The following is a 27739-nucleotide window of genomic DNA, read 5'->3' on the forward strand; positions in this document are numbered from 1 at the left end:
TCCTGGCAGCATCCTCAAACTACGTGTTTCCTCACCTCTTTCCTTCATGGCCTAATTTGATAGACAATCTTGGAAGCCTACAGGATCAGAGATGGCTCCAGGCACCAGCTTACCAAGCAGGTGCTTGGGGCAGCCACTTCGGAGAGGGGCGGCACGTCCAGCTGTTCAGCGGCAATTCGGCGGACGGTCCCTCACTCCTGCTCGGAGTGAAGGACCTCCCCCCGAATTGCCGCCGCAGATCGCAACCACAGCTTTTTTTGTTTTTTTTGTTTGGCTGCTTGGGGTGGCCAAAACCCTGGAGCCGGCCCTGTACAGGATGTGGAGAAAGGGTCTGTCCCCTATAGCCCAGTGATAAAACCACTTCCCAGGGAGGTGGGAGACCCAGGTTTAAGTCCCTACTGTGTCTCATTTGGAGCAGGACCTTTTCTCACCTCATAGATGAGGGCCCAAACCACTGGGCTATAGGGTAGTCTGGGGTGATTGTCTCTTAATCTCACCTGCTGAAGTGGTTCAACTTTGTAAAAATATTTAAATCTTCATTAAGCCAAAGAGAGGCTATAGCTCTGCAGTTAGGACATGCTCCTAGGTAGTGAGAGACCTGAGTTCAAGTCCCTGCTCTCTATCAGGCAGAGTGGAGACTTGAACTTGGTCTTCCCTATCCTAGTGAAGTGCACTAACCAGTGGCTATAGGGTAGTACCAAAAACAAGGGTGTGGCAGCAGTGCCTTGACTCTATTTTTCAGAAGAAAGGTCTGACCTGGCTTGCACACCCAACTCCAGCAGAGGGTTTGTATGTGTGAACCTCAAGTGGAAATAGGCACCTCTCTCTGGCCCAGAGTTAGGCGTGGGGCTTAGGCCACTGGGTAGCTTAGGTGGCTCCCTACGCAGCATGTTGGCTTTTGTGAATCACTTTTTTAGGTGTCTAGCAGTCCCCATGCATTTTATAGAGATTCTGGGTACCCAGTTCAGGGCTGTGGGTTCCACTAGGCAACAGGGAACCTAAACATTAGGTGCTGCCACACAGTCTAAGCCCAGTTTAGATCCAGCCCTTAGTGCTCAAGAAAGTACATAGTAGCTTCTACGAGACATACTGCAGTGCCGATGGGGGCTGTGAGTGGGATTTTTCAAAATCTCCTCGGTGACTGTGGAACAAAAGCCACGTGAAAAGTCAATGGAATTTGTGCTTCTACATCCTTTATGTGCTTCTGAAAATCCCACTGTGTGTAAACTCTCCCACACAGTTCTGACAATTAAGCATAAAATCCCAACAGGGAGCACGTTGTTTGGCTATTGGAGCACACATTGGGGACAAGATCAAATTTGCTATTGAAATTTATAAAATGACAATAGTATTGAGCACTAACACTAGATTGTCGGGGCAGGGGCACCCCAAATATGTTGTCACTGTGTCATGATTCCAGATTAGAAAATTAGCCACTCCTTTTAAAGAAAAGGAGGTCGCTCAGCATTATCATATATAATCATGAAATCAGCAGCTGAAGCAGAGTAGGGTTTATGCTGATCACTTTTAAAAGTGAGAGACTGTTTGTTTAGAAAAAAGCCTATTCTTTCAGTTATTATATATAAAAGGGCCTGGAAGGTTATGTTTGAAGAAGACAAAAAATTCTGCTTGTTTTCACCTTAAAAATAGAACATCAGCTCTAGTCTCCTTTGATTTTTTGCTTGACTCAGAGAAGGGCGCTGAAAACTTGCAAGCTTTAACTAAAGGAACAAGACTGCAGGAATACACAGAGGACTTTACTCCTGAGTGTTTTATTTAATAGGTGTTAGCCAAAGTAAAAATGCCTGCCCCAGTTCTGTCTGCTTTGAACAACTGAAGCAGCTCACAGCAAACAGAGGACTGCCCTGAAGTGGTATACCTCAGCTGCACTCAACTGGACCTCTAGCCAGTGTGGTGGTCCCTGTAGGACTGCTACAGACAGTGTAATTTAAAGTAGTCCCTTAGCTGATTTATATTATGTCCTGGGTCTTTTCAGCTCCTGGCCAGGACCCATCTTTCCCCCATGGTCTTCTTAACTACACTAAGGGCAAACTCAGTGCAGCTGAGAATCAGGCCAATACAATTTTAATTGGACCAAATAAAAAAATCACTTCCCCTTTCAGTTAACCAGGTTTCACTTGGATTACTTCTCCAATTTCATAAACTTTGTTTGCCAGTCATCCATGGAATCTTCTGGGGTGTGTAAGACCTGGATTTCTAATGTGAAAAAACAAGTGTGTGTGGGGGGGGGATAACACTTTATGGAGAGAGAAAATAATTCAAACACTTATAGGGCTTTTTCTAAATCAAAAAGAAGCAAACTGGACATAAATCCATTTTAATTTCCTTTGTAGGATACTTCTTGTGGTGCAAACCAACCTTAGATAAGGTGGCTCTAAGACACTGGGGAGAAGGGGAGAAAGAAAGTGAGAGGCTATTCTATGACAGTGGTTCCCAACCTTTTCTGTGTTATGATTGACACACCTTGATACCTTTAAATTATTCTGAGGTGCACCAAAATATTGTCTCCAAATAAATTTGTCCTCTTATTGCCTTGGTTTAAGCTATTTACTACCCTTACCATTCACAGTCTGTAGTGGTTGTGTGTTGGGAGCGGTGTAGCTCAGGATGTAGGCAGAGGAAAGCTAGTGGCTGTGTGCAGAGAGGGGGTAGCTCAGGGTGCAGCGAGGGGGTGTGTCTGAGGAGGTGCTGCGGATGCGGTGCCTGGCTGTGCACTCACTTCTTAGTTGGCACAGTGGGAGCAGCTCTGCTCCTTGTGGCCATGTGCGTGCTGGGCTGTACTGGGCCATGCCTTTCTACACGGTTACCATGGCCACCAGCATCCAGCGGCTTGCGGGCACCAAGGACCCCATTAGTTCTGTCCTCTCCCTCCACCAGTCCAGCTCCACCTCACCCCAGTTCTGCCCTATCCTCACCCAGTCTCCACCTCATACCAGTTTTGCCCCCCAGCTCTCCCACCCCCACTCAGCCCCCATCTCACACCAGTTCTGCCCACCCACCCATGCCCCGCCAGTTCCCCCATCCTACCCAGGCCCCACCAGATCTGCCCCTCCAGCTCCCTCACCTCACACCCAGCTCTCAGCCCCCCAGTTCAGCCTCCCCTCTGCTTCTTCTGAAGCTCTTCTCCCCTACTAACCCTGGGGGCGGGGGTTGCAGCAGGGTCCTGGCTCCCCTTTCAGGCTCTTCCCCCAGTTAGCAGCTGCAGGAGGGAGGGGAAGGGGCAGAGGAGGAGACCCATTGCCAACAAGAGGGCGAGTGGGGAGGAAAGAGAGATTGAGCTCAAATTGGTTGCTCTGCATCTGGAGGAGGCAGGGCAATGAGGCAGATGGTCAATCAGAAGGTGACTTTCCCCCTTCTTTCCCTCTCTTCCGTCCCCACTCCACATTTAGTTTTTCAAAAAATTCTGCGGCTCAGTGCTTTGCTGCCGGTGCGCGGTGCTTTGCCGCTGGTGTGCTGTGTTTTCCTGGCGGATCCTGCTTTCTCTCTCCCTCCAGTTCTGTGCTTTCTCATTCTCTTTAATAGATTGCCGCATCACTTCTTGCAGCATGTCTTCTTTGCTTTTTCGCGGTCTCTTCCTGAGTCTTTGCAGTATCTGAGCAATAAGAGGGATGGCTGAGGTCTCAAGGTTGATGCAGCTGTATAGGCAAAATGCAACATTTAACAGAGGCAGCATTGTTTATACCAGACAGAGTAATGATTCCCCCCGCACTTAAGGAGTAGAAAACACACAGGGTCTAAACTATAGCATAATTTTCCCATCCGAAACAGAGCACACATATCCCAGGGGACCCTCAAAATAGTGAGTAAGGGGGACTGATTGTTTCAGGGCTGCACTGTCCTCTGGGTTTCTGTGTCTTGGGGAGAGCCAACAGCTTCAGGGGGCACCTACACTGAACACTGTCCCAAGATTTTCCACAGGAGTTCATCTTGGACGATATCTTGCTGCTGAGGGTGACCTGGGAAGCAAGGGAGGGTCTTCTACTGCAATGCGGCTTCCGCCCTGGCCCATATGCAGCTTGCCTGTGTGCAGCAATGGTCCCCATGCCCCTCGTGGCACAGTGGCACGGACACGTTAGCCTGGCTGGGACAAGGACCACAGTGGCTCCCCGATAAACCTGCACAAGCGCATTGCACACGTTATGGATGAGACATTCGAGGAGATTACCGAGGCCAATTACCACGATGTGATAAACCACATCAATGCACTATTCCGCATCTAGGCATGCATGCCTAACCCTCCTCTCCCAAAGAGCACGCACCGAAAAAATTCCTTCCCGAAAAAATCCCCGCTTACCAGGAACCTGCTCTTCTGTTTGTCCTCCACCAAGTACCGGCCGCTGCGACTGGCCACCTTCCTCCTGGCTCGAGAAGAGCTCCTGGCTGCATGGCTCCAGGGATTCCGGGGTATATCCATCCAGCCCACCACCATCACTCCCGTTTTCCTCCTCCTTCTCCTCTTCCTCCTCCCCCGCCCCCCACACCAGCTCTGAAGTGTCCATGGTGGTGCTCAGAGTAGAGGTGGGGTTAACCCCAAGTATTGCATCCAGCTCTTTGTAGAATCGGCAGGTCGCGGGGGGAGCACCCGAGCGGCCGTTTGTGTCGCGGGCTTTGCGGTAGGCACTCCGCAGCTCCTTAACTTTAATCCTGCACTGCAGGGCGTCCTGGTCATGGCCCCTTTCCATCATGTCCTTTGATACCTTCCCGAAGGTATCATAATTCCTACGGCTGGAGCGCAGCTGGGACTGTACAGCTTCCTCCCCCCAAACACTGATGAAGTCCAGCAACTCGCCATTGCTCCATGCTGGGGCTCGCTTGGCGCGTGGAAGCATGGTCACCTGGAAAGATTCACTGATAGCACTCCACACCACGCCGGGCTGAGCAAACAGGAAGGGGATTTTTAAAATTCCCAGGGAAAGTAAAGGGTAGGTCACACGGTTGATTACCTGAGGCCAGGGTGGTAGAGTTTGAACCGATGACCAGAGTGGCTAGAACAGGCATTGTGGGATACTGCCGAATAATTCTGGAGGCCATTCACAGTGCATTGGGCGGCCACACTGGTGCCGCAGCATTGCAGTGGCAGCGCAATACTCGCTATTCCTCTCGGGGAGGTGGAGTACATGCAGCGCTGCAACCACGGAGATACAGTGCTGCAAATGCCTTGCCAGTGTGGACGGGGAGTGAGTTACAGCACTGGCGGCGGCTTCACAGTGCTGTAACTCGCAAGTGTAGCCAAGTCCTGAGTAACTAAAGGAAACTAAAATATTAGTTTCAAGGGGTTTTTAGGTTAATTTTTAATCTGAAATGTTCACTGAAGTATTATGTGGTGCAGTAAGAGCAGTAGTGATTGGTTATTGGTAGAATGCTAACAGAAAGAAGTACTTTTTAGGAGAGATTGCAAGTAGGAGAGTGAAGTTCCTAAGTGTGCTAGACTCAGAGGAGCGAAGTGTAAGTGCCTTCTTGAACTGGGGTCATTGACTTCAATAGGGCTACTCAGATACAAATGTGCATAACTTTAAGTAAGTATCTGCTGAATTGTGGCCATCGAAACTGCAGGGGAGGAGGGGAAGAAATAGGTACTAAGATGTATGTGGAAGGAGGAGATGAAAGTATCAGGGAATTTGTATAATCACTGAAGTTGCATAGAAGTTCCAGCTGCTAAACTAGTGCAACTCTGAGTGTAGACCAGGTCCAAAAGGTGGGCAAAGTTGATCTTGCAATGAAGTGGAGGGGTGCAATAAGAGAGGTGATGATGGCAGGCTCTGATGGAGACAAACTCAACACCACAAGGGCTTAACCTACCCTAAAGAGGGTTTGTTGGTATAGCTATACCTGCAAAACCTCTTAGTGTAAATGCAGCTCATACAGGCAAAAGAGTTGGGGTTTTTTGTTTGTTTGCTGGCATACCTTATACCAGTTCCCTGAATAAAATAAGATTGTACTATGACTCTTGTGAGTCACTGGTTTACAGGAAAAACTCAAGCAGTATTAATATTAGCCAAGAGATACTAACATCATATAGGATAGACAAGTATATATTTATAATTTTTATGCAAATGAATGAGTAAATGATTTTTTTATCAACTCCAAATGCAATTATTATATATCCCCAAGGTGTCTGACAGCAGTGCTAACAAGTCCAAAGGTATTTTGTTATATTACTTTCTAAAATAGGGTAAAATCCAACATGTCAGTGCTTCAGCCAAGACTGTTAGGGTTATTTAAATCAACAAAGGCAATCTACAAAATAAGAGTTTATCAGCTTAACCCAAGCATTCACAGGGCTGATTACTGTTTGCCATGGTTTCACTCTTCTGAACAATATTGTCTCAACCTGTTGCTGTACTGCAACTAATGTCTATGATCTTTTTCAAATAACTTGTTAGAAGTTGCTTTATTTATTAATGTTAGAGAGAAACTCTGTGCTCTTGTGTTGAAAATGGCTCTCATCAGCTTGTAACCAGGACCGGTGCTTCCACTAGGCGACCCTAGGCGGTTGCCTGGGGCGGCATTTTGCTGCCCTCGGCGGAAATTTGGCGGCGAGGGGTCCTTCCGCTCCGGTCTTTGGTGGAAATTTGGCGGCGGGTCCTTCACTTGCTCCAGGACCTGCCACTGAAGTGCCCCGAAGACGCGGAGCGGAAGGACCCCTGCCGCCGCATGCCCAGAGGAGGAGCGCTGCCGCCTAGGGCGGCAAAAACGCTGGCGCTGCTCCTGCTTGTAACCTACAAATAGTGACTGCTGTTGGGCAGCTGTACCTATAATAAGAGGTTGTTTCCAGCCAGCAAGGACTCAGCCAGAGAGCTGGACACATACCTTTACTCCTGCTGGGTGCTGGTTTTATCTGTGGTGCATGTGTTTTAAATGATATTAATAGTGGATCATTTATGTTGAGGAATTTTAGAGATGGGGAAAATAGCATGTTAGGGTTGAGGGGATGGGGATGATAAAGATGAGGTATCCATGCTGATTACTAGATCTATCAGCTGCTTTGAATACAGTTGTCTTGAAGTGGTGCCTGCGGACCCTGGCAGAAGCAGATGGGGTTGTTTTTCAGGAGCTTCATTCTTTTTTCTCAGACAGATCTCAACTGGTAGTTGTTGGCAACTGCTACTGTTCCTGAAGTGCTCTCAAATTCTGCTGGATGCTATTTCTGTTGCCCTGCCTTTTCAGTATGCCTAAGGGGCCAATAGGAGTATGCTGACAGCACCCTGTGATATGTCTCTATCTCATCCACCTCAGATAATGCAATTCAGTGTCTCAGCCAGTGTCTAGCTGAGTCTGAGGCATGGATGAGAGCAAACTTGCTGAAGCTCCACTTAGATGACACTAAGGTGATGATGGTGGATTGGGGGAAGCAGCCGGAGGAGATGGCAGAGGTAATACCTGGTGCGTTCCCTGTGAGGCAGTCATTCTACCATTAATAAGTAGGGTTCACAATTTAGAAACCCCAGCTGCTTGTCAATATTCCATATTACAGCAAAAAGAACAGGAGTACTTGTGGCACCTTAGAGACTAACAAATTTATTAGAGCATAAGCTTTCGTCGACTACAGCCCACTTCTTCGGATGCATATAGAGTGAAACATATATTGAGGAGATATATATACACACATACAGAGAGCATGAACAGGTGGGAGTTATCTTACCAACTCTGAGAGGCCAATTAAGTAAGAGAAAAAAACTTTTGAAGTGATAATCAAGATAGCCCAGTACAGACAGTTTGATAAGAAGTGTGAGAATACTTACATGGGGAGATAGATTCAATGTTTGTAATGGCTCAGCCATTCCCAGTCCTTATTCAATCTTGAGTTGATTGTATCTAGTTTGCATATCAATTCCAGCTCAGTAGTCTCTAATTGGCCTCTCAGAGTTGGTAAGACAACTCCCACCTGTTCATGCTCTCTGTATGTGTGTATATATATCTCCTCAATATATGTTTCACTCTATATGCATCCGAAGAAGTGAGCTGTAGTCCACGAAAGCTTATGCTCTAATAAATTTGTTAGTCTCTTAAGGTGCCACAAGTACTCCTGTTCTTTTTGCGGATACAGACTAACACGGCTGCTACTCTGAAACCTGTCATATTACAGCAGTAATCCAATCAGTTTTTTATCATCTGCGCTCAGCTAGGAAGTTGAGCCCTTTCCTTTTGGATGCACACCTTGCTTCTCTCATCCATTCTTTTGTTACCTGGAGATTAAACTAATGCCAGGCAGTCTACATGGGGCTACAACTTAAACCATTCAGACTGAAGCTGGTGCAGAATGCAGCGGCTCGTTTACTGAGCAGTGCATTTTGCTAGGAGCATGTAACATTTGCTCTAGGATCTGCACTGGCTGCCTATTGTTTTCCATGTGGAATTTAGGTTTGACTATAACCTGTAAAGCCCCAAATGGTCTGATATTTGAACTCTGGCTCTAAATTCTGCAGCTGTGATCGATCTTCTCATAACAATACAGTGAGGTTTAATTTTCACAAAACTTTGAAGATGCAAAATTCCATAATAGTGCTAGGTATCATTATTGATGATCATGGTTGAATGATAAATGTTTTAGGTACTCTTCAAATAAAATGGAAGCAAAATTAATAAATACAGAAATAAATTCTGAGAGAATACTGAAACTGCTTTCCAAATATGTTGCATATGAGTGTGCTGTTGCTTTGTCATGGAAACACAATTTATTTGGTATATATGTTATTACTCGCATGACTTTAAATGTAAGGAATAAAGGATGGATTCTTATTTTCAGTATAAAACTCCTACTCAAAGGACATAAATACAAATAACAAGGAATTAGGTTGGTAGATGCTTAGTTTGAAAGCTCAAATTGTGCTATGGGAAAATATTTCTTAGTATCACAGACGCCTTCACAATGTCTGCAGGGGAAATGAAATGATATTCATTGACATCAAAAGGCTGTAATTAACACCTAAGAGTGCTAAATAAAACAATATAAGTACTCACTTTCTTCTATTGCATCAGATACGTAGGACTCTTTCTGGTAAATAACTTGTGCATTTCCCTTAGTGACTCATGCATAAAATTTGACTTGCAGTCATTAAAAATAGCTTACTAAATAGAATGGCGTCCCGGGAACCACGGGCGCCACGGGAAGAGAGCAGCCACCTCTTCCAGGGTTATCATCATCTTTCTCCCAGGATGAAGCGGTGGTAGGCATCTCAGTGTCCCCGGCCTTGGAGGACTGCAGGGTTTTGCAGCAATTGCTATGGTGAGTAGTCCAGAGCCTGGAGATCCAGGCGGTGGAAGTGGTAGAGAATGCCGATCCAACGATGGACATCCTCGCCCCCTCCAGGCCTGTCTGCATTGCCCTGCCTTTAATTAAAACAATCTCAGATACCACAAAAACCTTGTGGCAGACCCCAGCCTTGTTTCCTCCTACGACTAAGCAAAATGAGAGACGCTACTTTGTGCCATCTAAGAGGTATGAGTATTTTTATACTCACCCCCCACCAGATTCCCTGGTTGTGAACGCTGCTAACCAACGCGAGTGCCAGGGCTACCAGGGACCCTCCCCAAAGAATCGGGAGGCTAAAAAACTAGACCTTTTCGGGAGAAAGATCTATTCAACTGGTGGGCTGCAGCTCCTCATCTCAAACCAGCAGGCCATTGTGAGCAGATACTGCTATAACACCTGTGGAGTGATGTCCAAGTTTGCGGAGCTGCTGGTACAGGACTCCCACGCTGAATTCTCGGCACTGGTGGAGGAGGGCAAGCTTATCGCCTGAGCCTCCCTGCAGGCTGCACTGGACAAGGTGGATGTGGCCACTCGTGTTATGGCCACAGGTGTAGCCATGAGAAGAAACTCCTGGCTACAGGTCTCTGGTCTGCCCTATGAGGTCCAACAGACCATTCAGGACCTCCCCTTTGAGGGTTCGTCTCTTTTTTCAGAAAAGACCCATTAAGAGACTGCATAGTCTAAAGGACTCGAAAGGCACCCTCAAATCGCTAGGCCTCCACACACAGAGGAAGCACTTCAGACCAGAGCCTCCTCCACGATTCTACCAGCCGGAGAACCAACAGGACGGTTCCTGGAGGAGAAGCAGGAAGAGACCTTACCAGTCCTCAGGCCAAGGCTCTGGCCAGCCCAAGTCATCTTTGGGCTGGAAGCAAGCCTTTTTAGGGTGTGCTTGAGGATGACACTCCAGCGCCACAACTGGATCCATCCTGCCACCTTCTCCTCCCAACTATCCCATTTCTATCCTGCATAGTCCCATATTACGTTGGACCGCTGGGTGCTCCGCACAGTAGAAAGGGGATACTGCCTCCAATTCTCGACCTTCTCCACCCTTCCACCCTCCTTCCCCATCCCACTTCAGGGACACTTCTCATGAGCAACTCCTTATCCAGGAGGTGCACTCGCTCCTTTCACTGGGGGCAGTGGAAGAGGTTCATCGGGAGCTGAAGGGCCAGGGCTTCTATTCCCGGTATTTCCTGATACCGAAAGCCAAAGGCAGCCTCGGGCCCATCTTAAACCTGCAGGATCTCAACAGGTTCATGAAGAATCTCAAGTTCCGCATGGTCTCTTTGGCCTCCATCCCTTCCATGGATCCAGGGGACTGGTATGTCGCACTTGATTTGAAAGACGAGTACTTTCATATAGCAATCAGACCATCCCACAGACCGTACCTCAGATTTGTGGTCAACCACACCTATAACCAGTTCACAGTCCTCCTGTTTGGCCTGTCAGCAGTGCCTTGAGTGTTTACCAAGTCCATGGAAGTTGTGGCCACGTTCCTGAGCAGGTGGCAGGTACAGGTACAGGAGATTAGGGCACTTACCTCGGAACCGCCCTATAAGGTTTTCTACAAAGACAAGATCCAGCTGCAATGCACCCGGCTTTCCTGCCCAAGGGAAGTGACCCCAAATGTGTAGACTAGCCCTTAGAAGTGTTTATTCATTCAAGATGGACAAGGGATAGAGGGACATGGCAGAGAGAGGGCAGACTCCTCTACACTTCCACCTGCAGCATAGGGGACTCTGAAAGGTGTGAAGTGACTCATTCTCCTCAATGAGATGTTCTGAGTTGAATGAGAACACCCCAAGGAGATGAATACAAACTGAAATAATAGCTCTGAGACCTGAAAACTGCTCCATTCATTTTACTGGTTGTTCCTTTCCCCCTCCTTGAGTGATTTAGAGAGCCTGTGATAGGCATGAAATACGCCCGTTCTCAGCTCTCCATTCAAAAGAGCAGGACTTCCCAGATCCTAGCTTACATGAGGGATAGCGAGGGTAGCCTCAGACCCTCCCAAAAGGATGAGAGGAGATCGGGGGGTGGGGGTGTTCAACTCCAGGCAAGGGGGCCCCCAAATCCTGGTGCACACATGGGGAGTTGCAGGAAGATCTTAGACACCCAGAGGGGCATGGGGTTATATGTGCGGGGCAGAAAAGGGTGTTCAGAGCCCCCCTATATCTGAGTGCGGGCACTCACGGGAGGGAAGAATTCGGAGCTGAAACCTACCCCCTCCCTAGTCTTCCCAAACACTGCCACTCAGTCCATGTTCCCCTTCCCAGTATCCCATCCCTTCACTCCCCCAAGCCTCCATCACCTGAGCCCCCAACCTCTTTCCCCTCTTCTGCCACCCGTCCCTATTTATCCCCCTACTCATAATCCCACTTCAACCCCCAAACCCTCTCCTCCTATTTCCCCACATTTCCACCCTCTAATTACCTCTCCCTGGAAGCATTCACGTGTCTAATTTCCCCCAAAGACTTTGAGGGGGCATGCGGATTTTGGGTGCACTAGCAGTACTGTGGGGTACAGGAGGGTTGGGGTGCAGATATTGCAAACAAATTGTGCTGTGGAAGAACCAAAGCAAGAGCTATTAGTAACCAATGTTTTGGCCACAAAGTCTGAGGGGAATTGTTTACAGAATTTATTACCATCGCCACCATAACAGCACATGTATTTCTCTGTAGCAACCAATGTCTCAAATAGGGGGAAGAGGAAGATGTTTCCATGTGCCTACAATGTTTCACTCTATCAGACAGCGTTCAATGCAAGCTGCTCAATTTTTGTGAAGACAGTGATGAATCTGCAAAAGGCATTCGTTGTGCTATAATGAGCAGCCTAGAGAAACATCAGCTTAGTATTAATTGCATTAATGAGAATTATGGCAAACGCAATTCGGTGTATCAGTTGTTCTGTACTGAAAATTACCACATTTTGAAGGTGAACTGCCCTGCACACATAGCCCACAATACTTGCAAACATGTGTAAGCAGAGTCTGGATGAGCTCTCCCCTGACATCTAGTGGTAAGCTATGGAAAAAGACTTCAGAAGCTGATCTCATTTGCCTGGACACACCCACCCTGCCTAGATGCTCAGCATGATGGGATTGCTTCCCAAATGATCACTTGTGACTGGTGTTGAATCCCCAGTCTCCTTGTTATTGGGGCAGGAGTAATAAAGTGTTGTTATCCTTGTTGTGTGAACTGAGGGCAGCAGAACTGTACCTGGCATACCCCAATGGAGGGGCTCACCCTCAATTGAACAGCACTCACTAGGCAGGGGACATGGGTTTCAAAGCCCAATGAGTTGAGAGTGGATGGGGATAGGGACCTGTATCTAGGGGTGTGGGTTTTGTTTAAGGGGGCTAGATACCATTTGATCCTCCTTCTCTTTGTGGTATAATAAGAGCTAATTTAGACTCAATTGTGAGTCTTGTTACATGCTGCAGAGCTAATCACTATTGTAAGAAACTGTGCACCAGCAGTGAGGCTCCCCCACGAACAGATGAAATCAATGCAGTTTTTGCTATACTCAGACTCTGTGCTTGCAAGAGGGGAAGTATTGCTTCTTAGAGATGCTCAGGGGGTGGTGTGCAATTGTCCCAGGTCACTGGGTGGGGATCGAGCTGGTTTTGTGTTGTATTGTTGGAAAGGAACCCCTAGATGCTGAACCCAGCCCTTGTTGCTGCTGGCTCCACCTGGCAGAAGGGTTACACATGGAAATGATTAACTGTCAATTGACATAGAAACAATTGTGATGAAAATTTACAGCCATTTTTGTGTCCACAATATGCAGAGAAGAATGCTGAAGTTTTTTTGAGTTTGTTGACATTGAAGGGAAGGAAATACTGCGACAGGTGAGTACAAAATGGCTATCCCTTAACCCACCAATTGATCAACGTTTTAGAAATTGGCCAGCAATTACAGCCCATTTCAAGTCAGTAGGGGAGTCTTGTCCAGCAGCATTAAAGAACGTGTTAACAGAATATGGCGAGTATGCCTGCATTGTGGAAACATAAATGTGCTTTTTCAACAATGTGGCTTGTCTTTGATGTACTTGTGAGAAAGCTGAAGGAATCAAAGCTATGGGTTACTGATGTGTACACAGAGATGTGCCATTTTAAAATGAAATTGCTAAACTGGAAAGAGGCTTGTTTTCTGGATTTCAAGCCTGTTAAGGCTAATTTCCCACTCTGGCACTTCGAGTGCAGAAGGTGGGGGCCCACAAGGATTCTAAAAATTAATACTGGCCACTCTAGGCTTGTATTAAACTCTCAAGGTTACAGCTTTTCTTCGACCTTGGATTGGTAGATGCTACCACCACCCAAGTGCAGAACCCCTTTGAGAGCCCAGGAAGGTGCACTTGGGAATTTCTTCCTGTGGGGTACCCTCAAGCCCTTTCACTGTCCTTCCGGGGAAGAGCTGTGAAAGGGGGAAAAAAAGAAAAGGAAATCAACTGTTGCCACCAGCTAATTAAGCAACATGTGCACAAACCTCTTAAGACACAAAAATCCAATTCTGTTCTTAAAACAGGTAAATTTTATTAATAAAAAAAAAGAAAGAAAATACATCTGGGAGCTTAGGCTACTGCTAGATTTTAAAAGACCAACTTCAAGAATTAAGCACTAAGAATAGCTTTTTTGAGGTTCAGCTTAAAGGTTACAAGCAAAACAAATGCACCTGGAGTTAGCACAGAGGAGTTCACAAGCCACAAAGAAATAAAAAGAGATAACCCTAATCACATTTCCTGATTTACTTACGTATCTGTTGTTTTAAATGAGTAGTTTTTAGGTATGATACTGATGATTTTTTCATACCTGGCCAAAGCTTCTTACAGCATAGCTCTGCCCTGTCCACCTCTCCCTGGGAGAACAACAGACAGACAGACAAAAGGGGAGATTTTTTTTTTCAATTTTAAAAAGTTTTAGCCTTCCTGTTGGCTCTTTTGGACAGGTGCCTGTGACATTGCACTCTATATTATTTTATGAAAGTATTCTGATGAGTATGAATATAATGTAATTGGGATATGCTTCATGCAAAAGGTCTCTTGTAAGGTATCATTACAAAGATTATAATCTACTGAGTGTCATCATCCTATTTGTACGTATGTATCATTCTTGTATCTGAAACTAGAAATATGAAATATAACTCTGAGGGCCTATTGTAATTATACAAAGAGTGGGCCATTAATGGTGGTTTGGAATCTTGATGGCTCCCATCAGCCAGGACAATTGCCTGTAGATGGCTCTGTTTTACTTGTGAGTCTTCCTGTATACGTGTGTGCTGGCAAGTGAGTAATGAAGTCTTACAGTGACATGTGCTCATGTCACCTGAACTGGAATCCATCTTTAACCTGGTGCTTGGGGGTGGGATTCCCACCTTATGCAAAAGATATATAAGTGGATGGAATAGAGAAAAGGTGGCAGCCATCATGAGAAATCCCCTAGCTACCACCTGAGCTGGAACAAGGGCTGTACTAGGAAGGCATCCAGTCTGTGAAAGAAACTTATTGAAACATCTCTGAGGGTGAGATTTTATCTGTATTCAGTTTTATTACTGAATTGTACTTAGATTTGCATGTTTTATTTTATTTTGCTTGGTAATTCACTTTGTTCACTCTGTTACTACTTGAAACAATTTAAATCCTACTTTCTGTATTTAATAAAAAAAATCCCAATGTGTAGAAAGAACAGTAAATATGGCAGGCGACCAGTTGGCTTAACAGTGAAATCCTTGCTGACCTTAAACACAAAAAAGAAGCTTACAAGAAGTGGAAGATTGGACAAATGACCAGGGAGGAGTATAAAAATATTGCTCAGGCATGCAGGAGTGAAATCAGGAAGGCCAAATCACACTTGGAGTTGCAGCTAGCAAGAGATGTTAAGAGTAACAAGAAGGTTTTCTTCAGGTATGTTAGCAACAAGAAGAAAGTCAAGGAAAGTGTGGGCCCCTTACTGAATGAGGGAGGAAACCTAGTGACAGAGGATGTGGAAAAAGCTAATATACTCAATGATTTTTTTTGCCTCTGTCTTCACGAACAAGGTCAGCTCCCAGACTGCTGCACTGAGCAGCACAGTATGGGGAGAAGGTGACCAGCCCTCTGTGGAGAAAGAAGTGGTTCGGGACTATTTAGAAAAACTGGATGAGCACAAGCCCATGAGGCTGGATGTGCTGCATCCGAGGGTGCTAAAGGAGTTGGCGGATGTGATTGCAGAGCCATTGGCCATTATCTTTGAAAACTTATGGCAATCGGGGAGGTCCCGGGTGACTGGAAAAAGGCTAATGTAGTGACCATCTTTAAAAAAGGGAAGGAGGAGGATCCGGTGAACTACAGGCCAGTCAGCCTCACCTCAGTCCCTGGAAAAATCATGGAGCAGGTCCTCAAGGAATCAATTCTGAAGCACTTAGAGGACAAGAAAGTGATCAGGAACAGTCAGCATGGATTCACCAAGGGGAAGTCATGCCTGATTAACCTAATTGCCTTCTATGAGGAGACAACTGACTCTGTGGATGAGGGAAAAGCAGTGGATGTGTTATTCCTTGACTTTAGCAAAGCTTTTGATACAGTCTCCCACAGTATTCTTGCCAGCAAGTTAAAGAAGTATGGGCTGGATGAATGGACTATAAGGTGGATAGAAACCTGGCTAGATCGTCGGGCTCAATGGGTAGTGATCAACGGCTCCATGTCTAGTTGGCAGCCGGTTTCAAGTAGAGTGCCCCGGGGTCAGTTCTGGGGCCGGTTTTGTTCAATATCTTCATTAATGATCTGGAAGATGGCATGGACTGCACTCTCAGCAAGTTTGCAGATGACACTAAACTGGGAGGAGTGGTGGATACGCTGGAGGGTAGGGATAGGATACAGAGGGACCTAGACAAATTAGAGGATTGGGCCAAAAGAAACCTGATGAGGTTCAACAAGGACAAGTGCAGAGTCCTGCACTTAGGACAGAAGAATCCCATGCACTGCTACAGACTAGGGACCGAATGGCTAGGAAGCAGTTCTGCAGAAAAGGACCTAGGGGTTACAGTGGATGAGAAGCTGGATATGAGTCGACAGTGTGCCCTTGTTGCCAAGAAGGCTAACGGCATTTTGGGCTGTATAAGTAGGGGCATTGCCAGCAGATCGAGGGACATGATCATTCCCCTCTATTCGACATTGGTGAGGCCTCATCTGGAGTACTGTGTCCAGTTTTGGGCCCCACTCTACAAGAAGGATGTGGAAAAATTGGAAAGAGTCCAGCAGAGGGCAACAAAAATGATTAGGGGGCTGGAGCACATGACTTATGAGGAGAGGCTGAGGGAACTGGGATTGTTTAGTCTGCAGAAGAAAAGAATGAGGGGGGATTTGATAGCTGCTTTCAACTACCTGAAAGGGGGCTCCAAAGAGGATGGATCTAGATTGTTCTCAGTGGTACCTGATGACAGAACAAGGAGTAATGGTCTTAAGTTGCAGTGGGGGAGGTTTAGGTTGGATATTAGGGAAAACTTTTTCACTTGCAGGGTGGTGAAGCATTGGAATGGGTTACCTAGGGAGGTGGTGGAATCTCCTTCCTTAGAGGTTTTTATTGGTCAGGCTTGACAAAGCCCTGGCTGGGACGATTTAGTTGGAGATTGGTCCTGCTTTGAGCAGGGGGTTGGACTAGATGACCTCCTGAGGTCCCTTCCAACCCAGATATTCTATGATTCTATGATAAATTTAATTAAAAGCCAGCTCAAAATTTACATAACTTTGCAGGATAACTGGAAGTTTTTCTTCATCTCTGTACAAGATTGGTAGTTGCTGAGTGCTGCAAAAAGCAGCAAGAACTGTAGCTGAGTACTGCTTATTACTGATAATATCTGGAAAAGGGGTGGGGCATGGTTGCTAAGAAAACAAACCCTTATTTTTGAAATGCAATGTTGGCAACCCTAGTTCCAAGTCTCTCTCCCCTGCTGGGGTAGTCCATGACAAAATGGAGGGACTTAACATAAATCAACTGAGTTCATATGAGAGGGTGAGGGGGAAATGCCTCCCTCTCAGGGTGTATCTGCAGCAGGTCCTCCCTTCCCTCAGGATGGGTTCTTCAGGCAGTTGTTGTAGGGAGAGATCCTGCCTTCCCTCAGCTCTTTGCTCAGGAGCTGTAAATGGCCGGTTTGCCTCCAAGTGAGCTGTTGTGCTCCCTTTTAACTTCTTGTCCAGTCTGTGCCTCTTTTGTAGGTTGGTGGGGCAGGACAGGCTGAGCCCAGAGCAGCACATTAATCCCTTGTTGTCCATCACAAAATCCCAGAAAGAAGGTTAAAGAAATCAAGGCATGAGTTGAACAAAGTGTAGGTCAAGATTTTTGCAGTGGGAGTAGTGAGGAAAGGGTAGAATTTGATTATATCAAAGAGGAAAAACCTATAGGGCATAGCAGAAGACTGGATAAGGGGGGAGAGGAACTGGAGATGATACGGAGGCTGAGGATTTGGGAGACATGAAAAATAACTTATCTTCTTGATCCCACTAAACTTCTTTCTCACACTGGTAAGTTTGGAGGAGACTGAGTTACAGGTGGTGGTGGGATAGCCAAAAAGAGATGTTTGAAAGGCATTTGAAGATGTGAGACTGGGCAAAGCAGGAGAAGTCAAGGATAGAGTGGTAGATTTGGGAATCATTCACATAATTGTGGTAGCTGAAGCCAGTGGAACATGTGTGGAAAGCAAGTTTAGAGAATGAGGAGGAAGGGACTTAGGAGTAGAAGCATGAGGAACACCAACAGATGGAATGAAAGGGAGAGGATGAAGGAATGATCAGCAGGGTAGGAGGTGAACCAGGAAAGCGAAGTGATTAAAAGAAGGGAGGGGAAATCAAGGGGAAGAGAATGAGACGCTCCACTGAAGGTAGCTGAGATACGGTAACAACAATAATGATAGAAGAACCTTTAAGACTTAGCTATGAGATAATCTTTAGTACCTTTTTACAGTAGATTTTTTTTTAAGAGGGAAAAGCCTTTATATGATGGTTAAACAAACTCTTTGAGGCTTCTGTTGAGTCGATGATCTGTTTAGCTAATGGTCATATGACACTGATACATTTCAGCATTCCATGAATGGTACCATATGGAAGTTTATATCCTTTCTGAAGGGATTTGTCAGAAGTAGTCTGCGCCTTTTGAGAATATTGCATAATGAGAGAGTTTTTAAAAAGACTCTTGACAGGTTGACCAAAAATACACTCTGTATCATTCTAAAATGTTGAAAATTATGCATCTTCCAGTGATCCAGTGTTGGAAAAGAGTCAAACCCTGTGAAATATACTTCTCAGTATCAATTCCAAAACAATCAAAGCAATTTATGTTGACATTTAATTTAATCCCATGTTAATTATTGTTTCTGTGTATCATATGCTTTCCACACTGGGGTCATGCCAGGTTTACTTTTTCCTATTTACTTTAAAGGCAGCTATGTAGCTTCTGATTCTGTCTGTCAGCGTCTCAGATGTCATTCCTCTTGACAGGTAAGAGTTTCTCAGTCTCTCTGGGATTACTCTTGTTTACTATTACAATATAGTCTCCTACCATAGTCTGAATTATCACTTTAATTTTTAATCCTATCAGGAAAATCCCAAGACAATGACTATCTTCAAGAAGATTTTTTTTAATGTGACCTGACTGACCTTATTAGTTCCTTGTTAAGACCATTTACCTTGGCAGATGGAGGTGCCTAGCCCCATTATATATCTTATTAGCTCCTATCAACATAGTATGTGACCTGAAGACACACATTTTTTTCTAATCTACAATTTGTCTCCCAGGAATGTGTTTTCTTTCATGAGAAATACCCTCAATATATCTCTAATGAGACATCAAACCCTTTGTACTGCTCTTCCTCTAAGAAATTGTCTTATTCTTCATCAGAAGGCTGCATAAATAAGTCTTGGTATCCTCCTGCCAAAACACTGCCTAGCTTCTTCCAGTCTTAGGTATTTATTATTTGGAACAGCTCTGCTCTTTGCAATCAAAACATAATTTTCCAAAGTTATAATCAAGAGCGCTAAGATTAGATTCATTTTTCACTTTTTTGTTTTCAAAGTCTCTACCTTTTTGACAAATGGTAACCCAAACAGTTGTAAATCTTCTCAGCCACTACCACTAACTCCAAAATATTTACTTTTAATATATTTCAATAAGATCTGACAGAAAGATAGCATTTGTTTTGACCTAGCACCTATTCTTTGTGCAAATTGTTCAAATGTATCTTTAGATACATTCATATGCCAAAGTGACTACAGCCTGTCTGAACTAATTGAAGTGCTTAATATGTGGGGTTTTTTTAGCCAAAGAACATAATCTAATTCCACATCTTCAGTCCATTGTTTTGGAAGTTAACCTTTGCAGTCTTTACAAACTGTTTATTGCTCTCATGGTTGTATGTACTGCGGTTTATTACAGCATATTGTTTCTATGGTTAGGCAGGTAACTTGTAGCAAGCTATTAATCTCACCTGTTTGCATAAAACAGGTGAATGTAAGTATCCACTCACAATTCCACATATATTTTAACACATTTTAAAATGAAATTTTAGATCACACCTATGCATGCAAATCAGAAAAATGCACACACAAATAACTAGTGAGGTGTCTGTTTGGCCATTTGTGTGGACTCCTATTATACATATTCAATTATAGTACAAGATGTGGGTGTACTCTTACAAGATCTCTTTCACTCCTGTACACACACATTTCTGAAAATTGCCTCTGGATATCTTGCTTTGAAAACTTTCCTAGCAGGGTTGGGAGGGGAGTACAAATATAAAGGTTTTTAGTCCAGCAGCAACTCTGGTCTTGCTTCAAGGTCTATACAAGGTTTTTTGTGGATTCTGTATCTCAAGATTTTAAGAATCTGCCTAAAGACATTCTGTCACTGTTAAGCATTTTGAAATAGGGACATTTCATCCCACCCTGGCCACACCAACACCACTAAAATCAGTAAGAGTTCACACAATTTGGGGCATACAAAAGGGAGGCAGAAGAATTCTAATACATGAAATGCATATATGTAACATTCACAATATCCATCAATAACTGTACATATTTGAGTAATAGTTATATGAGGAGAGGGCTTGGTGTTATAGCATGGACCTCAATTTTCATTTGATACAGTAACCACTCTTTTGATGTGAAAAATATGCAAAAAATTCTAACTATATATACAACAAAATTTTAATTTTAATCAAATACTTTATTTTGGAATCATAGGCGGTGAGTTATATGGGCCTGTGGTGCCCGTGCTCCACCAATATTCAGAAATATGGGCCTGGCTCTACCAATGTTTTGGCTTAAATTTTCAGAGCCGTCCTGTCCATAGGACGGACTGGGGCAACCGCCCTAGGCCCCGTGCTTGGGGGGGGAGGGCGCTTCAAAGGGACGTGGGGTTCAGGGCAGCCTGGGAGGTTAGCGGGGGGCCTGGTGCCGGCAGCAGTAAGTGATCTGGCCCCAGCCTGCCCCACTCTGCTCTGCCCTCCCCCGCATTCCATCCCTTCCCCCAAGTTCCTGCCCCTGCCCCACCTCTTTCTGGCTTCCTCCCCCGAGCGATGTCAGGAGCTGGCAGAGCGGGCTGGGGCTGGGTTGCTTGCTGCTGCCAGCGCCATGCCCCCCACTAGCCTCCCAGGCTGCCCTGGACCCTGCATCCCCCTGAAGCAGTTGCCCCGGTCCCTCCTATGGATGGGATGGCTCTGCTTGGACCCATTCAGGGCCCCACAAAAAATTATAAAAAAAGCCCAGCACCCATGTTTACAATCATTATAAATGATCACTAGTGTTCTTTCTCATTCAAGCTACAGTTAATGGTCATAAAATTAGTAATACAGGTCACTTCTTATCATTGACATTTTCATTTGCAAATGCTAAAGCTGTTTTTTTCAGAACATTGTAACATACTATACCTCCCTGGCACACAAAGAATATAATACATGGCAGTTTGGTACTGTTACAGATCCACATCTCATTGACTTACAAGGTGCATCATTCTCACAAGAGCACTTGATTACCTTCAAAGTATCTGGAGGAGCAAGCATGACAGTGTCTGGTACAGTTTTTGGAAACACAGACTTGGAACTCTCATCCCATACAGCACCACTGCAGTATCTGGATCCAAAGCACCTTTGCATACCAGTGGTTCCCAAACTGGGGTTCGTGAAATGTTACAGGGGGTTCTTGGGGAAAAATTCTCTAATGGCGGACAGAGCTGTCCTTAGGGAGCAGGGGACCAGCAGCCTGGAGCCCCAGGACTTCCAAGAGCTAAGCAGATCAAAGTAAGCACATCTATCACACTGAGATTTAAACTTCAAGACTCCTTATAAGAAATAGAAAGGGAGGTGAATATTTTTTGCTGTTTTTAAAATTAAATAGGCAGCTAGTATTGTTTTTAAAAGTATTATGAAGAACAAGTTTAAGCTTTGTTGTAACGTGTAGCGTTTGCTTGAACTGCTCAAGACCTGAATGCTTGTATAAAAGGAACTCTTTATATTGGTTTCTTACATACCTTCATGCTGTTTCACATCTGATACTTCTTGATGAAACATAGGAGCCTTGTCTTATAACAGGCTTATTCAAAGTGATACAAGCTACGAAAGTGAGATCTTGGAACAGTGTTGCCGTTTCCATAATGTAATAAAAATACTGTAATGATAAATAATAATTAATAATATAGTGTGTAATAAGCATGTAATAAAAACAAATTTTATATTTCCAAGATCACTGCTTTTATAATTTATACTCAGATAAAGGCGAAAATCCCTGGAAATATTCATTTTTAGGAAGGGGTTCGCGAGACTTGACATTTTGGTGAAAGGGGTTCACAGGTTGTTAAAGTTTGGGAACCACTGTTGCATACAGATGCCTGAGGATGTGCTCACTGTGTATTTTCTGTAAATGCTTCAGTTAGTAGTGCTGAAGAGCTGAGGTTTGGTGTTGATGTGGTATCTTTGCCAGTTTTCACTACGCATGATTTCTAACATGATGGCACAATTTGATTGTCCTTAGCGTGCAGCCATGAATTTAGTTGCCTGTTGAATATCCGGCATTGCTGCATTTATGTCACCCAGTTGAGAGAGGGAATACAAGTTCACACAATCTTCAACACAGTTTCTTTGGCAAGGCCAAAGTAGGAAGCTGCTGTATTACAGTCTGAGTGCATGGGCAGCTAATGGGTTTAGTACAATGTTCCCGTGTTGCTCTGCAGTAGCACAGATGTCTATTACAGCTCTCTTGGCCTGGGGGTTCCATAATCTCTAAAGATGCTAAGGTCCTGTTCAAAGTAATGGTGTCAGAGTAAGACAAATATGTCAATGTCATCTGATAATATTGTCATTCCCACCAATTTCTCTTTTTCAGCCATCACCATTTGTTGTACAAAGATGTTGTTGACTTCCTCATTTGAGGTGGCCGTAGCTTCTGTAGATCATTCTGCCTCCTTGGTTTATTTCAACTGGGGTATTGTCTCTGCCTGTGATGGCTAGCTTATGCTTTAGTGTGTGCTAATGGAACTTCTTGTCTCGAATGAGTTCTGAACAAATGATGTCAATCAACTCTTTCTTATTTTCAGTAACCATCAAGGCAACTTTCTGGTGGAGGTGGCTGTTAGGTGTAAGCAATTGATGTATGCTGCTTGCTTTTGTAGCCTTGCTACAGCTTATGAAGACTTTGTTGAAGTCTTTGTACTGGTCAAAGACCAGGTATACTCACCTGCTAGTAGTTTGTGTTCAGTGTAGACTCCAAAACTGGTCACAAAGCCCTTGATAATACTACTTGCTGACCAGCATACTACCGAAAGATCTGCAGGACTGTCACTGACTGTGCAGGTAACTCCTAGAAAGGTATGTCTAGTTGACACACCTTTCTGCAGCTCCTTCTTTAGGTTAGGCTTAGCCTTGGCAATCCTTGATTTCGAGCACAAACCGAGAGAGCCACACAGAATAATGGTGTTTGGTTTATAATCTGTTAATGTCTGTAATTGTCCAGTGTTTGAAGATTAATTCTCCTGAATAAATATGTACATTTTAAGTGAGCATGCTCTGAGAGTAGAGAAAAATATGCTTTGTGTCTCAGTTTGTGCGGAGGAAGGGGTGCACTCGCATGGTATACTGCTAATACAGATACTGATACACATATAGCATCTGTACCTCCTAGCTAATCATGTTCCATAACAAAATATTAGTGTGAAGTTTTCATTAAAAATCAGTGAAAGTGGTTTCATTGTCACCTGGCTCGTGAAGCAGGAGGGGGGTGGTAATAACTGGTCATATTTCAAAATGAACAACGGTGGCAAGATATCATCAGGCAGTTTCTTTGAATTTAGGGTCTTGAAATTCAGAATCCACAAGACCTGGAGATGAGGCATTTAAAAACAGCCACTTTCACTTTTTTGGTCTGAACAAATAGCAGCAAGGACAGAATGGAAAAGGTACTACAGACATTTTGAAATAGGAATTTCTGTTAACATTAGAAATGCCCCCAATTTTGATCCCTCAACTCAAACACCCCAGAGCTTTTGAGGAGGAAGGGGAGTTGACATCTAATGCAGACCCAGATCAGAAATTCATAATTTTGGCCACAATGTGTAGTAGGCTAAACTGAAACCCTGAATCTGAATATCATTGAACTTTGCAGGAGATTTTAAATGGCCAGCCATGAAACTGTGGTTGTGATCAGCAATGGAAGTGCCAAGTTTTCTCTCCTCCTTATGTATGAAGTACAAGTTGGTACCCATACTGGAGTAAAAAATTTATAGCCTGGAAGAAGTACAGACACTGTGAAGCATCAGAGAGGCTAAGGAATTCTGGACAATTAGAGTTCGGAAGCATCACGGCTCCTTAAGCACCTATCTATAATATGCAGGGGGAACAAGCTGCATTGAGTGACACATGCTGGCAGTCTTATGCTGCCAATTTTAAAACATCCTTGGAATTTCTAAAAATTATAGCTGACAACTTCTTAACACAGGCATTGCATCCTATTTCTATATTAGACCTCATCTTGACAGACAAAGACAAATTTATCACAGAAGTAAATATCAGTGGTTGCTTGGATGCAAGTGATTATGACTTGATTATATCTCTTAAATGCAAGAAAAATAAAGTCCAGACCAATAATATATACTTTGTTTTAAAAGGGTCAGTTTCACAAAACTGAAAATAATTGAGCCAGATCAGATGGGAAAAAGAATTTAAAAAGATTACTTCCTCCTGATTGGGGAAGACCTCCAGCCTCACTGATTGACTGGGATGCACAGTTTAAACCAGAAAGAGGCACAGAAAGTTGTATGACACCTAGGTGAATACTTGGCAGACCGCTAGTGTGGACCCTGCCTTCCCGCCTATTCCTGATTGCTGCACTCCTTATCCCAGACCCCCATCAGTTCTTGGTTCCTGCTTTCCTGTCTCACTCTAAGTCCCTGCTCCTATGCCCTACTCCTGATGCTGACTCCGGCCTCGACCCCTAACTTGACTCCTGACTGTCTCTGGCTCTGACCCTGTTTCTGGTTCCAGGCTCCTGACACTGACCATTAGGGCTGGCCACCCACGCCCCATGCCTTACAGCTTGCTCAGACCACTACCAACTCCTCTGAGTGGGCCCAACCGAGGATGGACCTGGTGGAGTTCCCCACGTCCCAAATGGGCATTGGTATTGCACAAGCAGGTGATCTGCCTCCAGGCAGACAACAGAGCATTGCAGGTGCCGAACTCATAGCTGGCCACTGAGAATCAGGCAGAGAACCCTGTGCTCATCTGGCTGCTCTGTCACCTGAGCTGGAAACTGCTATCCCCCTGCCAGAGTGCTTCAATGGAAGCCCTCCAAATGCCCAGGCTTCATGAATCTGTGCTGCCTCATGTTATTGCTTCGACCACAGATGTATGCTTCCAACCATGCCAAGATAGGCTTAGTAATCTGCCTGCAGCTAGAGGTTTGGAATGGGCCTTTCCCCTGTTGGAAGCCAACAGTCCAGTTCTATCCAACTGGGATGCCTTCCAGCAGGGGATATCAACTGTCTTCAATGACTCCAACCCCGCCCATTCCGCTGAGGCCACCTGCAGAAACACCAACAGGTTTGGGGCACAGCTGCTTTCTATTTAGCTCACTTCAACCATCTCGTATTATACATGGAATGGAATGGGGGGCTTGTGGGATGAGGACAAGGATGAACTGGCCCAAATCAAGACCTCAGTGGGTCTGTACAGCTTCAGAGAACTTATTATCCATATTATCAATCGTCTACACAAGCAATGGTAAGAAAGAAGAGGGGCATCACAACCATGCCCCCCCTCCACTATCGGATTCTGCCCCAGCGATTGACCCAATGCAGATAGACCTCACCCGCTAGCAACTTGAACCTGAAAGTGAGAGAGTGATAGTGACTCCTTAACCTGTGTTACTACTGTGGTAAAACAGGCCACACTAGGGAACCCAGTCTGAAGGAATGCGGAAAATGAGCCAGCCCAGGTTTGATGAAGAGGGCTAGCCTGGGCATCCTAACACTGTTTCCCTGAAACCCAAACTGAGGTCCTGAGAGGAAGGCAATACTGCTTCTATCGACTGGCACTGCATCTACAAGTACCAGCTGAGGCATTACAAATCCTGTGCATCCCTAACAACTCTCTCGCCACAGCAGGCTGCCATTGACTTGGGTGCAGTAGACAACTTTTATCAATGCAGAAACAGCCCAGGAACTACAGATTCCTCTGCAGCCCAAGCCCATTCCTGATAGAGAAGATCAACTTGTCCCTCTTATCCTCCAGGCCAGTGACTATGGAAACTGATCCTCTCAAGGGCAACGAGAAACCCTACAGTTAAGTGCCATTCGCTCCCCACACTTTCCTCTGATCCTGTGTATCTCGTGTCTGGCCCTCCACAATCCCTTTATCAGCTGTCATGAACTAAAAGTTGAATTTTTCTCAGAATTCTGCCAGCAGTACTACTTGACCCCAGGAAATAGCGCACGCTAATTCCCCAGCAATGGCACTCTGAGTTAGCTGCCCTGGCAGAGTCACCTACTGATTCTGGTCCTTGACTTCTCTCCAAATACAATGACTCCAAGGATGTCTGCATTTTTTTCCCAAAAAGGACAACCTTTCCCCCACACAGGGACTATCGTGGCCCAACCAAGCTACAACCAGAGGCAAACATTCCATTTGGGCTTATATATACTATGTCTGAGCATGAACTAGCCACACTTCACACCTGCCTGCAGAAGCACTGCACTCAGGGCTTTATTCATAAGAGCACTTCACCTGACAGGGCTCCAGTTCTCTTTTTGTTCAAAAAAAGAAAAGGATGGAAGTTCTGACTACGCGTGGACTGTCAGGCCCTGAATCAGGTCACTGTTACAAACCAGTACCCATTAACATAGATCCCTGAGCTAATAGACCATGTGAGCTCCACCCAGGTAGACACAAAGCTCGACCTCTGAGGGGAGTATAACCTTGTACATGTTAGAGTTGGGGATGAATAGAAGACCACACATTATGGTAACCTCAAATATCTCTTGATGCCCTGTGGTTTGACAAATGTGCCTGCTACCTTCCAATATTTTATTAATGATGTATTCTGGTACATTCTAGACCAATATGGGGTAGTATACCTGGATGACACATTTTCAGACAATGCTGAACACACATCATGTACATCTGTTCCATCCTGAAGAAGCTACACCCACATGGCATCAATGCTAAGCTAGAAAAATTTGCCTTTGGTCATTCCCCCATAGGGTTCCTAAGGTTCATCCTATCTCCCTTTGGTATCAAAATGGACCCATACAAGGTAAAGGCAGTCCTTGATTGGTCAGTGTCATGGCACAGTTGTGAACTACATAGTTTTCTGGGATTAGTGAACTTCTATTGGTGGTTCATCTCAAAGCTCTCTGAGTGGACTGCCCCCATGCTGCTCTGCTCCTCAAACACTACCATGTTCCTCTGGTCTCCTGAGGCCCACCAAACCTTTGAGCAAGTAAAACTCATGTTTACCAGCACTCTCATATTGGTCCACCCTGACACCATGCAGGCCTTCATCACTGAAGTGGGTGCTTCCAACTTGGCAATCAGAGCAGTGCTATCCCAAAGGTACAATCCTCAACAGTTGCTACATCTGTGTGCCTTTTTATTCCAGGAAATTCTCACTCGTGGAACGAAACTATGAAATTTTGGGCAAAACTCCGGCAACTGAGGGTGGCAACGCTATTTAGAAGGGGCCCAGTAACCCAGCCAGGTGTACAGAGATAAAAAGAACCTTGAATATCTGCATATGGCCAAAGCCCTCAACCAGTGTGTGGTTCAGTGGGCCTTATTCTTTTCATGCTTGATTGATTGACAAGAAGGAAGCTATAAGTAAGGAACCCCACAATGTCCAAGATGGGGTAATATAATTAAAATGGTGTAATTATATTCCTCTGGGCCTCTGTGGACTACATCCCTACAACTATGTCATGACTCCCTTCTGACAAGATATTTTGGCCACTTT

Source organism: Trachemys scripta, chromosome 1 (assembly GCF_013100865.1).
Source record: "Trachemys scripta elegans isolate TJP31775 chromosome 1, CAS_Tse_1.0, whole genome shotgun sequence".
In the NCBI taxonomy this organism is placed as follows: Eukaryota; Metazoa; Chordata; order Testudines; family Emydidae; genus Trachemys; species Trachemys scripta.